The sequence below is a fragment of the Cariama cristata genome, unplaced genomic scaffold (assembly GCF_000690535.1).
Source record: "Cariama cristata isolate BGI_N322 unplaced genomic scaffold, ASM69053v1 scaffold6281, whole genome shotgun sequence".
Classification (NCBI taxonomy): Eukaryota; Metazoa; Chordata; class Aves; order Cariamiformes; family Cariamidae; genus Cariama; species Cariama cristata.
The window spans coordinates 9,580-15,233 of record NW_009597441.1 but is presented as its reverse complement, the minus strand read 5'-3'; positions in this window follow the sequence as shown (position 1 = coordinate 15,233).

Below are 5,654 nucleotides of genomic sequence, written 5' to 3'. Positions count from 1 at the left end.
GGAATTGGCTGTTGCCTGAGCTTCGCTTTGTTGTGATGCAGTGAAAGGTGATCAGAGCTGCCTGAGCACCACAGTCAAGATTGCTGTTTGTCCAGCTTCTTTGCAGCATATTTCCTACAGATACTAAAGAACAAATTGGCTTCCAGAGGATTGAGCAGCCTAATGGAAGTGGGAGAAGGAGAACATGAATTTAGACCATGACAGGATATTTCTTTGACCAAGAAAAAGAAAGGAGTAGGAGAACTTCTTTCTCTCAAAACAGTTGGAATTTTTAAAATCAAAACTAATAGAAAAATGGGAAAACTTTCCATAATAATTCCCATTTAAAAACCACACATACAAATATTCTAGTGGGTTTTTAAACAATTTCTATCTTAAAGACTAAAAAGTATTATCAGAATATTTTTTATAACAAGATTAGAAATATATAGCCAGGATCTCAATTAAGAGATACTGTATATGCAAAACTATTTGACATATTTCTCTGTTTTAAGCAAGTAAGTTTTGTAGTATGTTTTTGATCACAGTGTTTGGACTTGTTCTCAAGTAAGTGAGAAGTTGCTCAGTAGTTGATATTTGTGAAAAAAGCTCTTAAACTACAGGAACTTATGAATTGTGCTGAGACATGACACAAGCAGTAATGTGCAAGCACCTTGATACATACAAAAAACACCAGATCCACACTAGATTTGGGAGACTTCCATAGACAGTGGTGTCTTTTGCAATGCCTCCACTCCCAACTACTTTACCTGAAATAATACTACTGGTTGTATGCCTAATGCAGTCTTTTCCTGAGAGAGTAACATCCTATTTTTAAGTGCACAGTTTCGATCATTCTCCCTATACAGTATTAATGTGCCTTGGTTATTTTGATCCAAGTCTTAATCTTTCAGCTCCTGCTGCCCCTGTGATTGAGTACCTGGGCTTCATGGATATCTGTTAAATTGCTGTTGCAGTTACATCTCTGGACTCTTGGATTTCTGTTCCTTCGTCTTTCTTGCAGGGACTAGAGAGCCTGGAAAGTCAGCTACACAGGAACAGGCTGGAAATTATAGGTAGATGAGAGATAAAAATGAATCAGGTATCACTGAGGAGACAGAAGTATGAATAAGAGAGTGCAGACTTTCAGGACGGTGGAGCTCCCTCCTTCTCTTTTGCGAAAACAGAACTCGGTCTGTTTTGATCCATCTCTCCTTACAAAGCATCTAACGGCTCTAGAGCACATCTTCTCTTTCATTTCTGGGCCTTTGCCTGGAAAGAAAGAGTCCTGAAACTTAAGCTGACAGTGCTTTATGGAAGAGTGCATGAGAATATGGAACAGTGGAAGGGGAGCTTCTGGTGAAGCTCTGGTGAAGGGGCTGGTAGAACTGAGACTCTTCTCTGAATTCATGGTATCTTTTGTGACTGACTTCTGTTTTGTAAAAGATCTCCAGTCGGAGTAACTGAAAGCACTCCAGAGCTGTTTGGAAACACATGGAAAACTTCATCGACGTGTGTTCTTGTGCGTGATAGTTCGCAAATGGATCCGTGTGATATTCATCTGCAGGCAGGTGGGCAGTGAAGGTCAATTGTTATTGACAAATGTATTTCTACTTATTATATCTGTGCCGATTTTCCTAGTTGGATCGGATAAAGTAATAGCCAGTCCTGCCCACTGAAAAAATTAATATTTACAGGTAGCATTTGTTGAGTTCAATACCCTAACAAATCATGTAGTGTATTGTTTAAGTATTTTGTGATACTTGCAGAGGCACTTGAAATACCCCCCTTTTTATTTCTGGTTTGCGGGTACAATGTGTTAAGTTAAACATGCATTAAAGGTTGGTAGTATGTCTAGTGTTGATGATGCTACTAGTTAAGATGGAGACTCAAAAGTATTGCAGTATTCAGTTTTGAAAACATGAAATATTTGATTTAGTTGTCTGCTATGGAGGAGAATGAGTAGAAGAAAGATAACTTATGCACTACCAGCCTTTAGATTCAGCTGAAAGGGTCCATTTGGGGAAAGATGCTAGTGACTGATGCCATGAGGACCACAGATGGTCACTAAGACATCCTTTAATCTTGAACTTTGTAGATCATCGGTTATATCCATTTCATAGTTCCTACCACTTCTTGTCTTGGACTCTACGTGCTTTTAGGCAAGATGCAGAGGTAAAATATTGTTTAAGGTTTTGCCTGTAGTTTCAGCAGTGCTAGGAAATCATTGTATCTCCTGCTACAACATTCATCCTGTCTTTTGAGTATTTATACAATGTGCAGCACTAAGAAGCTGTGTTCTTGGTAATGGGTTTGGACATGAATGTGGAAAAAAGTGGCCTATACAGGAAGTCAGAAATTCTGGAAAAGGAATTTTGAAGCCCTACTTTATGCCTCTCTCTTATTTTGTGGGAGTTAAAAATTTCTGTCTTTCTGGTTATGCTAATATAGCATATTATTTCTTTTGACCACTGTTGCACAATTATTTAATGCATTCACAATTAAGATACTCAGATGAGTGCTGTGTTTGGAGCTTCTTATGTAATTATTTGATACTGCTCTTGTTCTCCTGTGTGATAGTGCTACCCTAAGCTAGCAGCTCTGAGCATGGTTGCAGCCTTATGCGACTGAAGCAATGGGTAGCAAATTATTCTTTAAAATACTGACCTGTTGAAGTAGTTGCTGGGAATGACTTAAACTGAAGAGATATGTAATCCTGTGTTTATGAAAGGCACTGGGTAGTGTGTAGCATCTGTTGCCTAACTCACATCCATGAATCAGTTTAAAGATAGGAGAGAGTGTGTAGGCGCTGTCTGCGTACTGTAAAGTTTTCTGAATACCTTAAAATCTTGCCAGAACAAGCTCAAAACTATGAGCAGCTAACTACTTTTCTGTCCTTCCATACAGTTGTATAGATATCAAAGATAAAAATATATATATGGCAATAGTATGTAACCATAATCAGTTGCATTGTATAGAAGACACTTTTTATTCCAAGTCTTTTTAAACTTCCTCACTGAAAAAGTGTTTCATCTGTTATTTGTACAGCCTCTTACGCAGCAGAAGCTTGTAGCATCCTTACGAAAGAACTTTTTGCTCCGTGCTACACCTATTTGAGTCCTGTTCCCTATTTTGAGCAGTGCAGAAGAGACACTTGCAAATGTGGACAGATTTGTTTTTGCTCTGCTCTGGCGCATTATGCTCATCACTGCCGAAGATTTGGAGTTGTAATAGATTTCAGAGGAGGTGTCCCAGACTGCGGTGAGTTGCCTTTCACTTCTAGTCTTAAATAATTACTGTTTGAGGACTTAAGAATGACAATCAGAAAATAAAATTAAATGAATATAATCTTTTAAATGAGAAGAGGATTAATTCTAGCATGATCTTTTGTGTACAAGACAATGTTCTTTTTTTGTCAAGACAGAATTCGTCCCAGTGTTTTTAGAGGATTGTTCCTTTATGGTTGACTTTCTTTAGTTCTTTTGACTTAAGAAACAATGCAAAGATGTTTTTGAAGTAGTTGGAGGGCTTCAAATGTATATAGAATTAAAAATATGTCTATATCTCTTATATGGCTCTGTGTATCTTATGTTGATATTACTCATAAGCTGCATAAATAGATTTGTTCTTTTCCTCGTAGATGCTAGGTTTATGTAATTCTCTAAATGAATTGGATGAAAAATGATGGTAATGTATTTAGCAGTTTTAGCTGGATTATTGTCAATGTCTGCTGTCTGACAGTCTCTGTTAGCTTATTTTTTTACTGTCAATGCTGCTGAAATAAGTGTAAAGAATTGGTATTGTTGATATATAATTTTAAATGAATGGAAGAATATAGGTAGTGTGGAGATAGCCAAAGGTGATGCCTGTTATCTGCTCCATAAAGCCTCACAGGTAGAGGAATGGGGTAATATCATGAAATTCTTTACTTTATATGAACTTTTAGTGATGCAAAATATGTTGACAGGACATGTAGTGCCCTCATGTACATTTTTTAAAATCATAGAATTGGAAATCCTATATAACACCCCTAAACTGACACCCCTGATGTTTCAGTAGGTTTGGCTCCATTAACAAGGCTGAAAGTCTTTTCTAAAGAACATTCAAGAATTTAACATCTGGTAGTTTTCATCACATCATGTAATTATTCATATTGTAATGCATGATAAAGAAGATTTTGGAAAGTTGGTCCAGCTTAAGTATCTCAAGCTGGAGTATCTGTATGTATATCTGAAAAGACTGGCTTGCTTGAAGTCATTATGGCATGAATGGCTGTGTCTACTATGACTGAATGAATCATTCAAACTGTCTAATTTTATTTTACTTTTCTAGAAGCAAGTATATTTTTATTAGAATATATTTAAAAAGTCATGCCTGTATGGTTTAAAATATGTGAATCTTTTTAGTATTTCAAGAACTTCAGATCTTTTTGGTTTTTTAAGTAGAGCTTTATACGATATACATGTGTGTATATATATATATAAGAAAATTTAAGATGATGTTGTGCTACATCTGCAAAGTACACTCATTTTATTTATTGCTTTTAATGTTTTCTTGAAGATGCTGTGCATTTCCCAAAACCCATGCACAAGATCCAGGCATTTTCAGAGGAATAAAAATGCTTCAACTGTTCAGTTTCCCCAGTGTAAATCTGGATTAACTGTGCAGACTTCATTGTAGTTGTTACTACTGTGGATTTACATCTGTGTAGTTTACAAAGCATAGTGCCAAGATAGCAATTTTAGTGGAATTTAATGTGATTGGGAATGATAGAATAGAGATGTTTATCAGAAAACTGTTGTGAGGTGCTTGAGTCTCTTGCACTGTAATTTGAGAGATTTGTTTCATTTGGACAGCTCTTTCATGTGAAGATACAAAGGAGTACAGTACTTGTGTGTCTACCTGTGGCAGAACCTGCCAAGCACTGTCTGTGCCAGAGACATGCAGCAGTGATTGTGTTGAAGGCTGTGCTTGTCCCTCTGGAACATATTTGAATTCCAAGACTGGACAATGTGTACAGAGGTAGGTAAAGCTGCAATTCTGATAGTCGCACTCACTATTTTAGACCACTGCATTTGCAAGTCAGAGTGAAAAGCTAATAAACATGTAACCTTGTGGGTACTATGCATCTGTAAACTTACGGGGATCTTAGAATTATACAGAACCTGTATGTTAGTAAAAAATAGCTCTTTTATAGTACTGAGTCTCATCCAACATTACCGAAGCTAGTTGTTACCTATTGTCTAATTTTTGGCATATAAGAGATACAAAAGGTGTTCATTGTTGTGTAGAGGTTCTGCTTTGTTACTGATTTGATTTGGAACGTGCTGGAGTTATATGGCAGTATTGAGATCCATTTCTTGTATTAAAAAAGAAAAAACAAACACAAAAACCTCATCAATCCAACCAACTAACCTCACTAAACCAATTGAACTTTGAGCAGCAATTAAGTCAATGAGGAGAATATTTTTCTTCCTTCACTTTGAGTTAATCACAGTTACATGTTTTTCCTCTACTACAGAAATGAATGCCCGTGTTATCTTCAAGGAATTGACTATCCACCTGGAGAAAATATTGTGACATCTTTGGGCAAATGGTAAGATACAGAACTGTTTTTTCACTTGACTAAATGGTGTCTCTTTTGTAAGAACTCTGTCAAATCATTCTGGCTCCCC